Source organism: Bos javanicus, chromosome 14 (assembly GCF_032452875.1).
Source record: "Bos javanicus breed banteng chromosome 14, ARS-OSU_banteng_1.0, whole genome shotgun sequence".
Classification (NCBI taxonomy): Eukaryota; Metazoa; Chordata; class Mammalia; order Artiodactyla; family Bovidae; genus Bos; species Bos javanicus.
In genome coordinates, this window is record NC_083881.1 from 13,476,862 (window position 1) to 13,498,147 (window position 21,286).

Genomic DNA, 21,286 nt, shown 5'->3' on the forward strand with positions numbered 1-21,286 from the left:
GAATCACCTGCAATGCAGGAGACCTGGGTTCGATCTCTGGGTTGGGAAGATCCCCTGGAGAAGGGGAATGGCAACCCACTCCAGTGTTCTGACCTGGAGAACTCCATGGACTATATAGGCCATGGGGTTGCAAAGAGTCGAACATGACTGAGTGACTTTCACTCACTCAAATAAATGGCAGGGGGAGCAGCCCTGAGCCTGGAAAGCCATCAGTCAGGGAGGAATCTGTTGTATTTGAGGAATCAAAAGGAGGCTGCCTTGATCAGAGCTGAGAGTCAGAAAGAGTTGTTCACGGTGAGACTGTAAAAGCCCACCAAAGCCATATCACACAAAGCCTTGTAAATCATGAAATTTCCAGATATTTTGACCATTTTAGACTTTGAATGTCCTGAGAATGCATTGAAAGTTAAAACTACAGAGTGTGGTGTCTTTTGTCACTTTCGTATCTTGTGTCCATGAGCTTGAAGTTGGAGCGCTGTCAGCTTTCCCCTTGCCAAGATGGCCGCTGATGTTTTGGGATTCACCCCAGTCAGCCTGGAACATCTCCTCTTGTTATTCTGGATGTGCGGCTGCCCTCCAGCCCACCATGGGAAAGCGCAGTGGGGGAATCGACCATTCTCTGAGGGCCGGTGAGCACAGATCTGGCCAACACCTTCTGGCTTCACGAGTCTCCATTCCAGAGCTTCCATGAACCTCAGAGACCATGTCAGATTTGACTGGAGTGGGCGTGAGAGGGGAGAAGTCAGACCCACAAAGTCTGGTCTTACCGTGTCAGCTCTCAAGTGCTGATGTTATGGGGTCCACCGAGCACAAAAGCAGCAGGCTGAACTCTCAGAAAACAGAGACAAAAAGAAGTATATGGGAAATTAGTTAGAAGGAGATTTGAGTTTTAACTTTCAACCTCCCAAGCTGTGTGAGATGTAGGCAAGTGGCTGCCTCTCTCTGAGCCTGAGTTTCCCTGTCTATTAAAGGAGGATACCAATATTAAGCTGGTAGAATTATGGTGATTATATGAGATGAGATACTAGTGCAGAGTCTGGCGGCAGAACCACTGATTATTGATCAGGGATGATTTCACTGGCCTTTGGCTAGATTGTTTGCAGATCTCTTTCTCCTCCTCCGAAGGGACACACATTGCACAGAATATTTGGCTGGACTGGGCTGGCAGTGGAGCAACGTCACATGCTTGCACTGGGCGGCCCGGGATTACATCAGAGACAGCATCCGCGCCTGTGCTCCCCCAGTGCGTCTCTCCCCGCCTTCAAATGAGGCCGCCTCCGTCTGTCACAAAGTCCAAGAAAAGGTTCCGGTCCCTTGAGGTTGGAGAAGAAGGCAGCTGCAAAGAAAAGAAACAAGCTATTAATATTAATGTTCCAGGAAAAAGAGAAGAGAGAAAGGACACGAGCACCCAGAAAGAATGACTCCATCTGGCTTTGATGTGTTCCTTTCCACAGGATGGCAGCAGCCCGGAGAATACTGAATAGTGAGGAGGAGGGAAGAGAGGAGGTGGAGGTGGCCTGGCAGCATCTGAGGGATTATGTGAGCTGTGGGGAGTCGGTTCTGTCTAGACAAAAAGTCAGCCAGCCACGCCGCCATCTGCAACTATCAGAGAACAAGCCAGCAAGGGAAAGGGGAGTCCCTGGGAGCCCTGTTTGTTCCAATGAGCGGGTGTAGGATATTCTTTGTAAAGGACTATTGTTGTGCTAAACCTGGGGAGAGGGGGCACCTGGTATTACTGAGACTCTTCCCAAAGGTCTGCTTTTTTGTGGATCTCTTCAGGCAAAGGTATTCTTTCTTTGCCTCTCCATTGAGGTCCTGTGATACCTTTTAATTTCTCACATGGATATCTTGTGTGATACTTAAGAGGTCAATCTGCAGTTTGACCTAGATTTAGTTCCTACCTGTATGTCTCTCTGGCCTTGCATGGTGGGCAAATCACTCTGAGGGCCTCTGTTTTCTCTTCTGTAAGTAGTGTAAGAAGTAGTGAGGTAGTAGTTTGTGTATAGGCTCTAACAGCAGTGGCTGGTCTTACAACTGCTAGAGCCTGTTTTTTCTCTTCCCCAAACCAGAGACAGCAGAGGGCAAGGCGGTGAAGGAGGGACAGCAAATGGAAACATCTTGGGATAATCACTTACTAGCTGCACAGATGTTTCATATTCTGCTGAAGGAAGCAAGTTTCCTTGGAATACTTGAGGTAAGGCCTCTGTATGTTGAGTGAACTTTGACCCTTTTGCACAGTAGAAACTGAGACTCAACCTGCCAACTCCACAGAAGTAATAGAGATCTCAACACATGAAGAAGCATTTCAGACTAGATCAGCTGGGAGGTGTGACATTTAATTTAAAGAATTTAAGAATTGATAATTTGTGACATGTTGGAGGTGATAGCTACTATGATTAGTGTGATAATCACATTGCATAAGTAAATGTTTCAGATCAACATGTTGTGTATCTTAAACTTACACAATGTTGTTTGTCAATTATATCTCAACTTAAAAAATAACTTAGAAAAGGCAACAGGAAGAGGAATTAGATGAGAGCTTAGACTATGTCTGGCTAACTATTTTCATTTCCTTCGTGATGTGGAATGATGGTTGGGTAGCAGAAACCCACCAAACAGTATCTGTAGTCTGTTGTACAATATAAACATTTAGTCCATGGTTCAGTAAACCCTATTTACCATATTATATAGTGGCAATAGTCGTGTTCAGTTATATCTTTTGATCGTCTTTGTAGAAGGTCAGATTAAAGAACCCTTTAGGTATGAAATTCATCTGGTTAGGACCATACCTGAATATTGTTGACAACATTCAGTTGCCCAGAGACAGGAAAATCTTATTAGGCAAATCCCCTTAAGAATGCAGCATTAGAGAAAATATGTCCTTAAGCAATCTTGGAATGAAGAATTTCCTCCCAAACAAGTTGTAAAACCCCCTGGTGGCTCAGAGGTTAAAGCATCTGTGTGCAGTGCAGGAGACCTAAGTTTGATCCCTGGGTCTAGAAGATCCACTGGAGAAGGAAATGGCAACCCACTCCAGTATTCTTGCCTGGAGAATCCCATGGTTGGAGGAGCCTGGTGGGCTACAGTCCACAGGGTTGCAAAGAGTCGGACACGACTGAGCGACTTCACTTTCACTTTTCTTTCTAAGAGAAAAGACTGAAAAAATTGGCTACATAAAATTATAACATTTCGGTCCAGGAGAAAAAGTGTAATGAATGACACTTTAAGGACTGTTTTTCTCAACAGATAAAGTGAGAGTGAAAGTTGCTCAATCATGTCCAACTCTTTGAAACCCCATGGACTATACAGTCCATAGAATTTTCTAGGCCAGAATACTGGAGTGGGTAGCTTTTCCCTTCTCCAGGGGATCTTCCCGACCTAAGGATCGAACCCAGGTCTCCTGCATAATGAGCTATTACCAATTAGTAAGAGATCATTTGGTCAAAAGAAACATGAGTAAGCTGATTGATTAAAAAAAAAAATTTGGCTTATTAGCATATGGAAAAATGCTCAGCATCATGTATAATTAAAGAAATGAACATTACACCACCAGTGAGGAGTTTGTCCAGGTTGGATTGGTTTGTCAGTTTGATTATCATCATATTGGTGAGGTGTGAAGAAATAAGAATTTTTATCAAGAACAGATACAGATTTTTGGAGGGCAATTTGACAGTAACTATCAAATTTAATACAAATGCTTGGTCAAGGACTAATATTTTATTTTTATTTTTTGAACTGCAAGAATTCCCTCATCCTTTATTCTTCAGAAATCGAGACACAGTGTGGAAGAGAGGATGCATGCCTTTGCTTTCTGGCCTCCCTGGGATCACAAGAGGAAAGAGAACACTGACCGCTATCAGTACAGAAAGTATTTTTATAGAAGGGAGGAGGAGCTTTCCACCCCGTTTGTAAGACCTGGTCTGAAGGAGAGGGGCCAGACCCCAGGGTCCTCTTGAAGGACTAATATTTTAAATAAGGTATTTTACCCACGCATATGCACATATGAACGTGTACTTGGATTGTTTTGTAGTATGTAAAGTTAACACCAAAGACTAGCAGCGAATTCAATCAGGAAGATACTGTGAAGTAAACTACTGTAAATCTATAAAATGGAATACTACACAGCTCTGACAAAGATGACAAAGAACAGTATGTGTGTGTATCTGAAATATGTATATTTTGAAATGTGTGTGTGAAATATGTATGGTCTTGAGATTCAGTTAAATTAATTATGTCCTTTTATACCCATCTTTAACCTTTCTTTGTTGCAAGTGTGCTACATATGTAAAATTGCACAAAGCAGAATACACAGCTCAATGAATGAGAACAAAATGAATATCATGTAACTGCTAATCTGATGAAGAAAGAGAACTCTGTCTATACCCTTTCTTTTTGTCTACAAGCTCATGGATAATTTCCGTCATTCAAAGCTTCTGTTTCCTTACCTATGATTGGGAACACTGAAAATCGTTAACACCACTGTTCTCTCCTATCTGACAATGTCTTTGTGAGAATCACATGACTTAATGTTAATGCTGTTCTTCTAAGTGACAGAGAGCTCTGCAAATGAGGATGAAGATGGCCATTCAGTCTGATAGATGTGTGAAGCCTGCAAGGACATCATGCTTGCAGTTGTCCTTAAGCCTTCCCTTCCTTGGGAAGACAGAATGTAAGGAAAAGAGTGGTATTCTGAACGAGACAATCTGTTGGTCATCATCCTTCCAGTAAATTTGACTTGAAGCCATATAGTCCAACCTGTGAATGAGAATGCACAAACTTCCTAATTGTTCTGAATCTCTGACTTTTGGCAGGACACTGCCGAACTGGAGCCATGCAAGCTTTTGGGAGACTTTCCCAGAGCCGTGACCTTGTAGGAATGGTCTTCAGTGACTAGGGGAGAGGGTCCCTTACTAGTAATTGCTAGGGATGTGAAATAATACATGTGCCCTGCCAGGTTCCATTCTAGCTATGTGACCTCTGACGAGTCATTTAACCTCACTGAGCCTGAATTACCTACCTTCTTGAGGATATACATAACCCCAACCTACCTAACCCTAACCTCACAAGGTGCTGTGAGTGTCCCCGTGAGATGGTTCATATAAACTTCTCCCTGAGGTTCCTCACTTGACCAGTACTCAGAACTGTTTGCTGTGTAAACTGTCTTGGAATATCTAACTGGGTCATCACGGTGAGTGAGACTGCAGCATGTGGGCCTATATATTTCTTACACATGAACACAGGCAGCCAGGTATGGACGTGGAGAGTGGGGTGATGGTTTTCTGACTCAGAAAACCACGATTTAGCCCTCAGCTCGCCATTGCTCCTAAGTAGGTCTTTCATGTATGAAGTCACAGAGTCTTTGTACACTCAAGATAGTGACACATGGGGCTTGCAGTGCAAAGGTTATATAGGCTTTGTCAGGCTTATATAGAAGAAATAAGAGTATGAAGTGAATGCTAAGGCTTCATGTTTGTGTGGGTAGGATGTGGAGAGCAGAGGGGAGAGAGAGAAAGGCACAGAAGTAGAAATGTATAAAGCTTGACTTTTGGCACCAGAAAGATTGGAATGGAATGTTCTTTAAGAGGAACACTAGAGAGCCCAGCAAGATGTATATTTGGGGGACCTCTCTGGAAGTCTTTGATGCCAGTCTAGGCACTTAGCATTGATCTCCTAGATAGTAGAAAAGAGCCACTGAAGGTTCTTAAACAGGGATGTGACAGGTCTCAAGCCCAGGAGGTAAAACTGAATTAGCAAATTAGTTAGGAAACAAGATAGTTATTATCCACAACTAAGGCATTATTATGTTCTGCTCAAGAACAATCCCCTGGCACAGAGCCTCATGTTCTCAACAGATGCCTGCTGAGTTTTTATTTTGAATATAAAATTGCTGTAGCCCAGATGTCATTTGGCCTCCCCAGCTTTTTCATATAAAGTGATGTGACATTTTAAATCTGAAGCAAGTGACTTTAAATCTTTCTCTTGCACAGACCCAGTCCAAGGGGTGAGATGAGTTTAGACGTGACGGCAGCCCTCCATCCTTACTCCCCCTCAAATGGGCCACGGGGCCTGGGTTAAGCCCCACTTCCTATTCCTCTGGTTCTTTCTCTGATACTGCCTATCACCATGTGCCAACCCCTCCAGGCTTTCCAGACTTCCACAGCGAGTGTGGTGCAAGGCTCTGATGTGAAGTAAATGAAACAAGACTAAAGGCCATGAAGTCAGCAGCATGCAGTGGCACCACTTGAAGTGGGTGTCTGCCTTTGAAAATATCCACGAGGTTTCCTCTGCCATGGGCACAGCCCTGTCATAGGAACTGATGTACAAGAGAGCAGAATGCATAAAATACAACCCAGTCTATCCATCTCAAGCCATTGACATTTTCCTCATGGTGTCCTAATTAACTCTGGATGCTTTTTATGTCCTTTATGCGTTTTTATATCATAGAAAGTGAACTGTGTTGGTTGCCCCACGTCATTTGTGAGAGAATTGTGGAAGCTAATTAAAAACAAAACCAAAAGCCACAGATGTAATTATTACATAATGAGGTAAGGATAACATTATCAGATGCTATTACATATACCAAGAGCGAATTTTAATTAGAACCCCAGGTAGTTACTGAGAAATCAGGTATAAAGAAATTCTACCAGGACCACCTATTTGCAAAATAATCATGCATCACAATTATTGCTTGGGTATAAATCAAATTCCATGGATATACTTCTTAAAAGGAAGACAGTTCTCTGGTCTTGGCCTGTGCAAAACAAATAAATAAAACACATGCATTATCAAGACCAGTTTCCTCAATCTGATACTGCAGGCACAAAAGATTTAGGACCTTCTGAAACATGTAATCCTCTAGTATCAAAGATTAGATTCATTCTTTCTAGTTTCTATAAAGTATAAATATGAGCTGCGTCTGTAATGGCAATGAAATAAATATTTTAAGGCATATACTCCTGTTCTTACACATAATTTATAATCCTATTTTATGACTCTGTGTGTGTATGTGTATAAAATACACAATTCATCCCAGCACAATATGTCACAATGACAGTAATATACTTGTACATATTGTGAAATAGTGCCAAGCAACTGGTAAACTTTTCAGTAAGTCATCCCTAAAGACCCTTTCTAGAACTTAAGCCATGTGTCGTCTCCATCTTGTGGCCAGGTGGCCAGGAGAAAACAAAAGAGGCTGTATGATAGAAGGCGGGGAGGCAGGTTAATCTCTTTGAACATCTATTGCCTGACGGAGGCTGACTGGAAGGCCCGCCCTGGTCCAGCGGAAGGAGAACCACTGGTGGGTGATCACTGTCTTCTGTGATCACGAGGGTGTTGTGGCAGGTGGTGGTGATGTGCAGGGAATCAGTTTCCTATTTTGCGCCTAATGAAAACATTCGCTAGATTCAAATCCAGATTTTTGTGTTCTAACCTCAGCCACCTGTCCCCCCAACAACTAAATGGCTGAGTGACCTTGGGCAAGCCCTTTAACTTCTCTGAACCAGAGCTTCTCTATCTTTTGAATGGGAACCGTGGTGCTCACTCAGTCCTCCTAGTGTAGCATGAGGTCACCATAGGATGAGCAGTTTAAAATTAGTGGATTCAAACTTCGATGGGTTCCCAGGTGGTGCTAGTGGTGAAGAACCCGCCTGCCAGTGCAGGAGATGTAAGACACACAGGTTCCGTCCCTGGGTTGGGAAGATCCCCTGGAGGAGGGGAGCCCAGTGGGCTACAGTCTGAGGGTCAGAAGAGTTGATTGTGACAGTGACTTAACAGCAACAGTAAAGGAATTCAGTGACATTTGAAGTGTCATGCAGTGCTAAATGCCACAAAGGACAGATGCAGCAGGACTGGGGAGAGAGCTTGCCGGTCGGGAGGACGTTGTTTTGGATAAGGTGCTGGAAGGGCCTCAGGATCCACATTTGATCACAGAAACGGATGTAGTCAGGGAGTGGGTCACATGGCTCCCTGGGGGAAAGCTGTTCCAGGTGGAGGGACAGCAAATGCCAGAACTGTGTTGCATGGGTTCAAGGGCCAGGAACAAAGCCAGTATGGCTTTTCCATTTCTGCATGCTTGTCCATTGGAGTTCATTTTGAGGTGTAGCCCTCACAAACAACCATGGATTTCAGGGGCCAGGAAAAGTCAGATGGTGGTGCTCACTCACTCACACAGCACAGTGCACAGGGGCTGTCACCTCTGTTACCCTGCTCATTGATTTCCTGCCTTTACTTATAAATGTATATTTAGACCATGATGAAGTTACTCTTGGGGCTTCTCAGGTATCTTAGTTCAGTTCAGTTGCTCAGTTGTGTCCAACTCTTTGCAACCCCATGGACCGCAGCACGCCAGGCTTCCCTGTCTATCACCAACTCCTGGAGCCTGCCCAAACTCATGTCCATTGAGTTGGTGATGCCATCCAGCCATCTCATCCTCTGTCGTCCCCTTCTCCTCCTGCCCCCAATCCTCCCAGCATCAGGGTCTTTTCCAATGAGTCAACTCTTCACATGAGGTGGCCAAAGTATTGGAGCTTCAGCTTCAGCATCAGTCCTTCCAATGAATGTTCAGGACTGCTTTCCTTTAGGATTGACAGGTTTGATCTCCTTGCAGTCCAAGGGACTCCCAAGAGTCTTCAACACAACAGTTCAAAAGCATCAATTCCAGGTGCCTCAGTAAAGAATCCACTTACTGATGCAGAAGACACAAGAGACACAGTTTCGATCCCTGAGTCAGGAAGATCCCCTGGAGTAGGGAATGGTAACCCACTGCAGTTTGCCTGGAAAATTCCATGGACAGAGGAGCCTGGTGAGCTACAGTCCTTGGGGTTGTGAAGAGTTGGACACGACTGAACACACACGCACATTACTCTTGCCCTGTAAGTAAATAGGTAAATCAAATCTTTTTCTTTCAGGAAATAAGTATTGTACTGTTAGACAGCCTGATTTATGGGAGTAGTAGAAACAAACCAAAAACGTTGTTTAAAAGGTGCAGTCTGTCAAGCAGTTGATTCTGCAGGGCAGCTTCTTCTGCAGGGGTGTGGAAAGAGGAGTGTCACATTCACCCCACCCCCAACCTCTTTGTCTTCCTCCTCCTGGGCAGTGCTTCTTCCTCAGCCTCTGGATTTATAAGACCATTGTGCTAACAGTGTTGTATGCAGTTTACAAGCCTTTGCTCAATTCTCGTGGTCCTTATGGAAGTGTAATATTAAACTAGTCACATAAGACTGAGACAATGAAATGCAGTCACATACATTAAGTGTTTAGCACAATGCCAGGTATAGGGTAGATTCCCCCAAATGGTAGCTGTTATTATCACAACATTACTTTATTTAGTCCTCCTACATACCCAAGGAAAGGGGCATTATAATCCTCAAATTATAGGCACAGACAGGTTAAATAACTTCTCCAGGGTCACTCTGCTAGTTTCAGTCCAAGATAGGGTTTAAATCTCAATCTGTCTAGTGCTAAAGACTGTGTTCTTTTTCTTCACATACTACCTCACTACTCTTCAATTTCCTTATATGTATAAAATGGATATAATATATATATGTGTGCATGTATATGTATATATGTATGCATATGTGTACCCATATGTTATAAAGGTATTTCAATGCTAAGTTATATGAGTATATATATATATATATATTTATAAACTATATCAATATAAAATGGATACTTAACATGTGTTTATTTTATAAAGGTATATGTGTGCCTGTACATCTGTGTTCTTGAGATGGCATTGAGTAAAATTAAAACATTATTATTAGTTGAAATAATTGTTCATTTGAATCTGTCCTTAGGCTGTTGGAGCCCTGACCAGGAAATGATATCTGGTAATGGAGGGTCTGGGCTTCCCTGGTGTCTCAGATGGTAAAAAATCTGCCTGAAATGCAGGAGACCTGGGTTTGATTCCTGACTCAGGAAGATCTCCTGGAGAAGGAAATGGCAACGCACCCCAGTATTCTGAGGGCCTGGCAGGCTACAGTCCATGGGGTCACAAAGAGTCAGGCATGACTAAGCAACTGACGATGGAGGGCCTAACCAATAGCTGCTGGGTGTTGGGTAAGTAGCCCAGCCTCCTCAGGCCTTGGCTGGAATATTTCTGGGGCAGGCATTGTTCACAACTTCCCATGTATTTCTGGAGGAATGATACTCTGGTTGTTCTCTGTGGTTACTGAGTATGTACCAAACCCCTCTTTGCCTTCCTCCTCCCGTGTCACGGTGCCATTGCCCTGCCAGCATCTCTGACCCCTCTAAAATAAACCACATGCTGTTGCTTCTCTGCTCAGGGCCTGCTTCTGTAGTTGTTCAGTCACTCAGCCTTGTAACTATTTGGGACCCTATGGACTGCAGCGTGCCAGGCTTCACAGTCCTTCACCATTTCCCAGAGCTTGCTCCAACTCATGTCCATTGAATCAGAAATTCTCTCCAACCATCTCGTCCTCTGTCATCCTCTTCTCCTGCCTTGAATCTTGCCCAGCATCAGGGTCTTTTCCAATGAGTTGGCTCTTCATATCAGTGGTTAAATATTGGAGCTTCAGTTTCAGCATCAGTCTTTCTAGTGAATATGCAGGATTGATTTCCTTTAGGATTGACTGGTTTGACCACCTTGCAGTCCAAGGGACTCGAGAGTCTTCTCCAACACACCACAGTTCAAAAGTATCAATTTTTCAGTGGTTCAGCCTTCTTTATGGTCCAACTCTCGCATCCATACATGACTACTGGAAAAACCATAGTTTTGACTAGACAGAGCTTTTTTGGCAAAGTAATGTCTCTGCTTTTGAATATGCTGTCCAAGTTTGTCATAGCTTTTTTCCATGGAGCAAATGTCTTTTAAGTTTGTGGCTGCAGTCACCATCTGAGGTGATTTTGGAGCCCAAGAAAATAGAATCTATCACTGTTTCCATTGTTTCACCATCTATTTGCCATGAAGTGATGGAACCAGACATTATGATCTTAGTTTTTTGAATTTTGAGTTTTAAGACAGCATTTTCATTTTCATCCTCCTCATTCACCTTCATCAAGAGGATCCTCTTCACTTTCTGCCATAAGGGTTGTATCATCTGCATATCTGAGGTTATTGATATTTCTCCCAGAAATCTTGACTCTAGCTGTGCTTCATCCAGCCCAGCATTTCACGTGATGTACTCTGCATATAAGGTAAATAAGGAGGGTGAAATCATGCAGCCTTGACATACTCCTTTCCCAATTTGGAACCAGTCTGTTGTTCCATGTCCAGTTCTAATTGTTGCTTCTTGACCTGCATACAGATTTCTCAGGAGGCAGGTCAGGTGGTCTGGTAGTTCCATCTCTTTAAGAATTTTCCACAGTTTGTTGTGATCCACATAGTCAAAGGCTTTGGCATAGTCAATGAAGCAGAAGTAGATGTTTTTCTGGGATTCTCTTGCTTTTCCGATGATCCAACAGATGTTGGCAATTTGATCTTTGGCTCTCCTGCCTTTTCTAAATCCACTTTGAACATCTGGAAGTTCTTGTTGAAGCCTGGCTTGGAGAATTTTGAGCATTACTTTGCTAACATGTGAAATGAAAACAATTGTACATAGTTAGAACATGCATTGCCCTTCTTTGGGAGTGGAATGAAAACTGACCTTTTCTAGTCCAGTGGCCACTGCTGAGTTTTCCAAATTTGCTGGCGTATTGAGTGCAGTACTTTCACAGTATTGTCTTTTAGGATTTGAAATAGCTCATCTGGAATTCCATCACCTCCATGAGCTTTGTTCGTAGTGATGCTTCCTAAGGCCCACTTGACTTCGCATTCCAGGATGTCTGGCTCTTGGTGAGTGATCACACCATCGTGGCTATCCGGGCCATGAAGATCTTTTTTGTATAGTTCTGTGTGTTCTTGCCACCGCTTCTTAATATTCTCTGCTTCTGTTAGGTCCATACCAGTTCTGTCCTTTATTGTGCCCATCTTTGCATGAAATGTTCCCTTAGTATCCCTAATTTTCTTGAAGAGGTCTCTAGTCTTTCCCATTCTATTGTTTTCCTCTATTTCTTTGCACTGTTCACTGAGGAAGGCCTTCTTTTCTCTCCTTGCTATTCTTTGGAATTCTACGTTCAGATGGGTCTATCTTTCCTTTTCTCCTTTGCCTTTAGCTTCTCTTCTTTTGCCAGCTATTTGTAAGGCCTCCTGAAACAGCCATTTTGCCTTTGTGGGTTTCTTTTTCTTGGGGATGGTTTTGGGTACTGCCTCCGGTATAGTGTCACTAACCTCTGTCTATTGTTCTTTAGGCACTCTGTCTATCAGATCTAATCACTTGAATCTATTTGTCACTTCTACTGTATAGTCATAAGAGATTGATTTAGGTCATACCTGGGTGGTCTAGTGGTTTTCCCTACTTTCTTCAATTTAAATCTGAATTTGGCAACAAGGAGTTCATGATCTGAGCCACGTCAGCTCCCAATCTTGTTTCTGCTGACTGTATAGAGTTTCTCCATCTTCAACTGCAAAGACTGTAATCAATCGGATTTCGGTATTGACCATCTGGCGATGTCCGTATGTAGAGTTGTCTCTTGTGTTGTTGGAAGAAGATTATTGCTCTGACCAATGCATTCTCTTGGGAAAACTCTGTTAGCCTTTTCTCTGCTTCATTTTGTATTCTAAGGCTGAACTTGCCTGTTACTCCAGGTATCTTTTGATTTCCTACTTTGGAGACCTGGCTTAAAAAATGGGTCTGGAGGCACAGAATGTTAGAGGCTGTCCATCTCTTTAGAGAAATTATGTGAGCTACCCACATTGCCACTGTTGGCTCCTCCACCTTAGTCTCCGTTGCCTCAGTGTCTGGGATGGGACTGTAATACCCACTTTTCACAGGTGCTCAGGAGGTCTTGGAGAAAATCTCATAAAAATGCTTTGCACTTGCGCATCACTGGAAACAAGTGGAATTTTCTGCGACACCGCACCTCTTATTAGCTCTGTTATTGAATACCAACTCCTGCTGGTCTCTGTGTTATAAGCTGGTATTAAAAGCACTCAAAGAGAAGTTTGGCTGCAGAATACTTCAAATATATATCTCCCTGCTGTTGCTATACTGACTTACGAAACACATCAAACAGTCCTACCACTGCAGTGCCTGTTGAAAAAGAGGAACAGGTAAGCTCCCCTGGGCATCAGTGACAGGGCCTAATAGCTCCTGTTTTTGCTGCCATCCAGCTGGTTTATGTGTTTGGCATTTAGCCTCAGCTCTTTATATGGTATTTATCACTGTGATTAAGTAAGGGGCAGAGACATTTGGAATGGCTTTGCCCGAGAAGTCACCTGAGCCTTGTTGTTTTTATGTTGCAATAATGGAGCACAGGCATTGTGTGTTCCTGCTGATCCTGGGCAGGCCAAGATATGCCATTCAAATGGCAGGAAGGAAGCAAGTCTATGATGCTAACAAGAATTTATCTCCAAGATTAGAGTCCTCACAGTGCCCTTTCCTCACCCTGCTGTCCACTGAACTCTTTATGATGGTGTCTATTAATTGTAATCCCTCGTGGAAGGCATTCTGTGCATTGCTGTTGTTCAGTCTCTTAGTTGTATCTGACTTTTTGTGACCCCATGGACTGTAGCCCACCAGGCTCCTCTGTCCATGGGTTTTCCCAGGCAAGAATACTGGAGTGGGTAGCCATTTCATCCAGGAGATCTTCCCCACCCAGGGATCAAACCGACATCTCCTGCATTGCAGCACTGAGTCACTGAAGAATCCCTCTATGCATTGAGTACTTACCATTTCTTAACCTTCTCAACATTTCTATGCAATGAGAAATAGAAAATTATTTCTATTTTGTTTAAATGAGCTAAAGGACTCTCAAATAGTCTAGGATTGTTTACTAAGGGATTTATTAGATCCTAGATATGTGGACATGTATGGATGTGAGAGTTGGACCGTGAAGAAGGCTGAGCGCCGAAGAATTGATGCTTTTGAACTATGGTGTTGGGTAAGACTCTTCAGAGTCCCTTGGACTGCAAGGAGATCCAACCAGTCCATTCTAAAGGAGATCAGCCCTGGGGTTTCTTTGGAAGGAATGATGCTAAAGCTGAAACTCCAGTACTTTGGCCACCTCATGTGAAGAGTTGACTCATTGGAAAAGACTCTATGCTGGGAGGGATTGGGGGCAGGAGGAGAAGGGGATGACAGAGGATAAGACGGCTGGATGGCATCACTGACTCGATGGACGTGAGTCTGGGTGAACTCCGGGAGTTGGTGATGGACAGGGAGGCCTGACGTGCTGCGATTCATGGGGTCACAAAGAGCCGGACACGACTGAGTGACTGAACTGAACTGATGTGGACAATGGGCTAGATTTTGTGGGAGAACTAGGACTTGACAGGCTGAGGGGGATCGTATTGGATTCTTTGTGACCCCGTGGACTGTAGCCCACCAGGCTCCTCCGTCCATGGGATTCTCCAGGCAAGAATACTGGAGTGGGTTGCGATTTCCTCCTCCAGTGGATCTTCCAGACCCAGGGATCGAACTTAGGTCTCCTGCATTGCAGGCAGACACTTTAACCTCTGAGCCACCAGGGGGTTTTATGAGGGGGATGGAGAACCTTCAAATAAAGTCGCTGACCACACTCTGTAAACTTAAAGGGTCAGGCAAATAAAAGGCATCTCAGGAAGAGAAACAATGTTCTCTAAAATCTGTGAGACTCAGGTGTCCTGGTGTGTCGTCCTGGCTTTAATCATGGTTAGCAAGTCTCTCATCTTTTTTAATCCCACCTCCTTTTTATTTCTTTCCTTTCCTTTCCACCTCCTTCCTTTCCTTTCAAAGGAGAGAACATGCCTGTTCTCCCGTCCTCTGGGCATGATGTGCTATGCTCACTGCTCACATTGTATAGGTTGAAAGTGTTATAAAAAGCAGAGAGCATTCATTAGTTGTGGCTAACATATCTGGCTGTGTATTGGCACCGTGAACCCAGTTGCATGATTTCATTATTCATGTATCTATAAAAGAAGGCTGGGATTTTCCCAATAGTCATGTTCAAATGTGAGAGCTGGACCATAAAGAAGGCTGAGCGCTGAAGAATTGATGCTTTCGAGCTGTTATACTGGAGAAGATTCTTGAGAATCCCTCAGACAGAAAGGAGATCAAAGCAGTCAATTCTAAAGGATTCAACCTTGAATATTCATTGGAAGGACTAATGTTGAAGCTGAAGCCCCAATACTTTGGCCACCTGATGTGAAGAGCTGAGTCATTGGAAAAGACCCTGATGCTGGAAAAGATTGAGGTCAGGAGAAGGGGGCAACAGAGGATGAAATGGTTGGATGGCATCACTGACTCAATGGACATGAGATTGAGCAATCTCTGGAAGATAGTGAGGGACAAAGAAGCCTGGCACGCTGCAATCGATGGGGCCGCAAAGAGTCGGACAGGACTGAACAACAATACCACCTCATCAGCTCTGGCTCTGTGTTGGCACCATAAACCCAGTTCTATTATCTCATTATTCATGTACCTATACAAAGACCTCTTTGATGGACAGAGTCCTGCCATCTTTAATGCTGAGACAGCTGGGTGGAAACTATTTGCAGGACTGTTCTGTCAGTTCAGTTCACAAGTTTTCTGTCAGTAGCCTACTAGCTTTTCCAGGATTACACTAAGTGCGTTTATGGGTAGGGAGATGTGTGAGCATACAGGAAAAATAGGGTAGCATTTAAAAGGAAAAGGCAGCTGCTTCCATGAGACCAACAGCTCCTGGTGTTCCGCCTCCTTTCCTCACTGTTCTTTCTCAGCCTCTCACATCTCTCCGTTCCTGCCCACACTGAAATGCTGCAGCTCGGGGGTACCACCATTTTGGAACATTTTCTGTTCGTATTCTAAACTTACAGCCATTACCTTGAAAGAGTGGATTTCCCTGGAGTACAAGAGAAGAGAACTTTATTTCCTTATGCTTTCATATCTGCTCTCTGGGGCTCATTTCTCCTAGCCCTGAATGAAATCCAAGGCCATCCCATGGTTTTTCTGATCACTCTGAGGTGGGGCTACGTGTTAGTCCTTCAGTCATCTCCTACTCTTTGTGAGCCCATGGATGTAACCCACCAGGCTCCTCTGTTCATGGAATCCTCCAGGCAAGAATATGGGGGTGGGTAGCCATTCCCTTCTCCAGGGTGTCTTCCCAACCCAGGGATCAAACCCAGACCTCCTGCATTGGAGGCAGATTCTTTACCATCTGAGCCACCAAGGAAGTCCCATAGCATCCATTAAAACCAAGCATCAAAATTAATTGAACCTAGAACCAGACATTTAAAGTATTGTATCATAAAGGATTAAAGCAAGATTTTTTAAAGGACACATTTGTTTCCATTCATTAAAGGATAATTTTCAAAAAATATAAAATCATACAAAATGAACATGTGTCAAAGATTTTATCTACTTTATTAATTAAAACAAAAATCCATAAGATGATTAATACAATTCAAAGGAAAATCTGAAGAGCAGACATATTTACAGTCAATCAAGAATGCTAAAATGAATTTGCTAATGCTTACAAAACTGGTTGATATCCTGTAAGGCAGCAAACTGTAGAGTTTTGCTGGTGGCTTAGCAGTAAAGAATCCGCCTGCCAATGTAAGAGACTCAGGTTCAATCTCTGGGTTGGGAAGGCCCTCTGGAGAAGAAAATGGCAATCCACTCAAGTATTCTTGCCCGGGAAATCCCAGGGACAGAGGAGCCTGGTGGGCTACAGTCCATGGGGTCGAAAAAGAGTCAGACATGACTTAGGAGTAAAAAACAAGGAGGCAGCAAACCAGTTTTCTATGGGGCAGGAATCAGGTGCACCCCTGCTAGAGGCAACTCATTTGCATTTCTATGGGTAAAAATAATTTGAATTATCATCATATCCTTGCTATTAATCAGTTCAGTTCAGTTCAGTCGCTCAGTCGTGTCCGACTCTTTGCGACCCCATGAATCACAGCATGCCAGGCCTCCCTGTCCATCACCAACTCCCAGAGTTCACCCAGACTCACATCCATCGAGTCAGTGATGCCATCCAGCCATCTCATCCTCTGTCGTCCCCTTCTCCTCCTGCCCCCAATCCCTCCCAGCATCAGGGTCTTTTCCAATGAGTCAACTCTTCACATGAGGTGGCCAAAGTATTGGAGTTTCAGCTTCATCATCAGTCCTTCCAATGAACAGTTCTTCTTTGGAAGAACACCCAGTCCTTCCAAAGAACATCAGTCCTTCCAATGAACACTTAAGCATTAGTCCTTCCAATGAACAGCTTCTAATGAACACCAGGACTGATCTCCTTTAGGATGGACTGGTTGAATCTCCCTGCACTCCAAGGGACTCTCAAAAGTCTTCTCCAACACCACAGTTCAAAAGCATCAATTCTTTGGCGCTCAGATTTCATCACAGTCCAACTCTCACATCCGTAGTACTGGAAAAACCATAGCCTTGACTAGATGGACCTTTGTTGGCAAAGTAATATCTCTGCTTTTCAATATCCTATCTAGGTTGGTCATAACTTTCCTTCCAAGGACTAAGCATCTTTTAATTTCATAGCTGCAATCACCACCTGCAATAATTTTGGAGCCCCCCAAAATAAAGTCTGACACTGTTTCCACTGTTTCTCCATCCATTTCCCATGAAGTGATGGGACCAGATGCCATGATCTTCGTTTCCTGAATGTTGAGCTTTAAGCCAACTGTTTCACTCTCCTCTTTCACTTTCATCAAGAGGCTTTTTAGTTCCTCTTCTTTCTGCCATAAGGGTGATTTCATCTGCATATCTGAGGTTATTGATATTTCTCCCGGCAATCTTGATTCCAGCTTGGGCCTCCTCCAGCCCAGCGTTTCTCATGATGTACTCTGCATTTAAGTTAAATAAGCAGGGTGACAATATACAGCCTTGACGTACTCCTTTTCCTCTTTGGAGCCAGTCTGTTGTTCCATGTCCAGTTCTAACTGTTGCTTCCTGACCTGCATATAGGTTTCTCAAGAGGCAGGTCAGGTGGTCTGGTATTCCCATCTCTTTCAGAATTTTCCACAGTTGATTGTGATCCACACAGTCAAAGGCTTTGGCATAGTCAATAAAGCAGAAATAAATGTTTTTCTGGGACTCTCTTGCTTTTTTGATGATCCAGCGGATGTTGGCAATTTGATCTGTGGTTCCTCTCTGCCTTTTCTAAAACCAGCTTGAACATCTGGAAGTTCACAGTTCACATATTGCTGAAGCCTGGCTTGGAGAATTTTGAGCATTACTTATACTAGCGTGTGAGATGAGTGCAATTGTGCAGTAGTTTGAGCATTCTTTGGCATTGCCTTTCTCTGGGATTGGAATGAAAACTGACCTTTTCCAGTCCTGTGGCCACTGCTGAGTTTTCCAAATTTGCTGGCATATTGAGTGCAGCACTTTGACAGCATCGTCTTTCAGGATTTCGAATAGCTCAACTGGAATTCTATCACCTCCACTAGCTTTGTTCGTAGTGAGGCTTTCTAAGGCCCACTTGACTTCACACTCCAGGATGTCTGGCTCTAGGTGAGTGATCACACCATTGTCATTATCTGAGTCGTGAAGATCTTTTTTGTATAGTTCTTCTGTGTATTCTTGCCACCTCTTCTTAATATCTTCTGCTTCTGTTAGGTCCATATCATTTCTGTCCTTTATCGAGCCCATCTTTACAATTAATAGAGTTGTAAAATAGCCTGCTCCAACCCTGGTGGCTCAGAAGGTAAAGAATCCACCTGTAATGCAGGAGACCTGGGTTCGATTCCTGTGTTGGGAAGATCCCCTGGAGGAGGGCATGGCAACCCACTCCAGTAATCTTGCCTGGAGAATCCCCATGGACAGAGGAGTCTGACGGGCTATAGTCCTTGGGGTCACAAAGAGTCGGACACGACTGGGTAACTAAGCACATTCCAGCAAGACAATCAAAGATGCAAAGCTCTATAGAATCAGATAACCCTAAAGGGTTTCCTAGATTATGCTCAGCATTCCCCTGAAAGGATACCTAGTAATCTTTTATGCATTTCAAAGACTTTCATAATTTTCCTAATTGCAGTACTCTCACAGGAATATTTGTAATATTATTTTTCATGGTATATATGACTGACAATTTTGGTGGTATTACTAAGCAAATTTAAAGTTATTTTAAAGCAGTTTTCATTTCATTTCCATTTCAAACCGTTACATTTTGCATTTTTGTCTGTGCTTTTTAGTGTATATAAAACAATAGAACTTACAAATACCTTATACAAAAATAAACATAAATATATATTAAATATTTAGAATTAAAAAATATTTTACCAATGAAGTACCAGTGAAGATGTACTGTTGCAACTTTGAAGATCACTGTTCTGAGACTAAAAATTCTCAGTATCTTCAGAGACACAGTCTTTTAGCGAGAGTTCTCAGTCCTTTTTCCCCTTGTCAACTACACTGGCTATATCCCACACTGTTAGCTGACTTATTAGTCAGAATGGTTAGCTTGCTCAAGAACCACAGTCTCTAGCATTGAAAACTGGCTGCTTGAACATATTTCAGTAAGGGAGATCATTATATTGATAGAGTCTTAGTAGATTTATTGGAGGAGAGAAGGCAAAGGAACAAATGTGTGAGGCTACTGGGGTCTGTTTTAATGACGAGTCATTAATGAGTCATTCAATGGTTTTCTTGGGTTGGGCAAAGAGGTGACAGAATAGTTCCGGATCCGTGGCCAGAGCTAGGTGGGGATTTCTAAGCAAGTATTGAAGAGACAGTTGTTTGATGTTATTTATTGCACCAAGAAGAGTGTTTTCGCTCGAATAAGGATAAACTGACAGTAGAGTAGGCAAATTAATGGTTTTAGGAAGTGCCTTATAACAGTTTCTTGAGGCTGTAGAACAAACTGCCACAGACTTAAAACAACAGAAGTTTATTCTTTCAGAGTTGTGGAGGCCAGAAGGGTAAAACCTATGAGTTGACGGGGCCACACGCCTTACAGAGGCCCTAAGGGACACTCCTCTCCTCTTTCAGTGTCTGGTGGCTGTTGGCTTTCTTCAGCCTGTGGTTGTACCTCCCTCTGTTCCATCATCATGTCAGCTTCTCCTCCATGCCTGAATGTGTCTCTTCGCTCTCTCTCTCTTTTCTCAAAACATATTTTATTTATTTATGGCTGTGCTGGGTCTCCCTTGCTGCATGGGCTTTTCTCTAGTTGCGGTGAGCAGGGGCTACCGTACTTGCGGTGCAATAACAGAGGCTCCTCATTGAAATGGCTTCTCTTGTTGTGGGCCAAAGGTTCTAGGGCACGTGGGCATCAATAGTTGCAGCTCCTGGGCTCGACAGCAGAGCCTCACAGTTGCGTAACTCCATGGTTGTGGAAAAAAGGCTCTAGGGTGGGCGGGAATCGGTAGTTACGGCTCCAGGCTCTAGAGCACAGGTTCCATAGTAGTGGTGCACGGGCTTAGGCGCTCCACCGCATGGGGATCTTCCCTGATCAAGGATGGAACCCATGTCTCCTGCATTGGCAGGCAGATGCTTTACCACTGAGTCACCAGGGAAGCTCTGTCTTCTGTCTCTGAAAATCCTTAATTTAATTACATCTTTGACCATCTAACATATTATCCATTCCTTTGGTGTGAAGGTGATATTCCCAGGTTCCAGAGATACAACATGGATGTCTTTTGGGCGATATACTGGGTTGAAGAGTATCCCCTCCAAACATCATGGCCACTTGGAACTGCAGAATATAGCCGTATTTGAAGTAGGGTCTTGGCAGATGTAAGTAGTCATAATGATGTCATACTGGGCTAGGGTGGGCCCTAATCCAGGGACTGGTGTCCTTATAAGAAGAGGAAAAAGACACAGAGCACACATGGAGGGGAGAATAGGACAGCTTGTGCTGAGGAGGGCAGAGACTGAAGTGGTGTGTCCACAGGCCAAAGAGCACCAGAGATGCCAGCGCCACCAGAACATAAGACCAGTTCATAGACATCTCTTTAGAGTTGGAGGCAGCACACTAAGAGAGAGATGGCTTTTGAGGAGTCATGCCTGTAGCACAAAGTTCATGCCCCCATTTCCCCTTTTCCTTCTGTTGGAGCCAATCAGGCAGAAATTAAAGATCCTCTCTGATCGGGTGACATTTCCAGCCTCTTGGCCCTGCTACAATCTGTGTATTCTTTGTGGCTTTCGGGAAGTCCTATTTGTCAGCTTTGTCCCATCCTTTTCCCCACATCCCCATAAACCTAACACTACAGAGCAGAGGCTTGGGTTGCAGAAGGTGGCAACACACTGGTAATTCTGCTCCTCCACCCAGATCCACCTTCCACCCTTGTCCCTGCTCTGTGTCCCCAGAGCCTGAGCAC

General features: G+C 43.7%; 1 long non-coding RNA gene across 5 annotated transcripts in view; it reads left to right on the plus strand.

Moving 5' to 3' along the window:
* Nucleotides 1-21,286, plus strand: part of LOC133260350 (uncharacterized) — a 163,856-nt gene that overhangs the window by 60,809 nt on the left and 81,761 nt on the right. For 2 of the 5 annotated variants that reach the window (XR_009740772.1, XR_009740773.1), the window contains exon 4: nucleotides 1,455-2,194. This is a non-coding gene — a long non-coding RNA (uncharacterized LOC133260350). Of the gene's footprint in view, nucleotides 1-1,454; nucleotides 2,195-3,742; nucleotides 6,362-21,286 lie in introns of those variants that run through there. The other 3 variants (XR_009740770.1, XR_009740771.1, XR_009740775.1) reach the window with 3 other exon arrangements.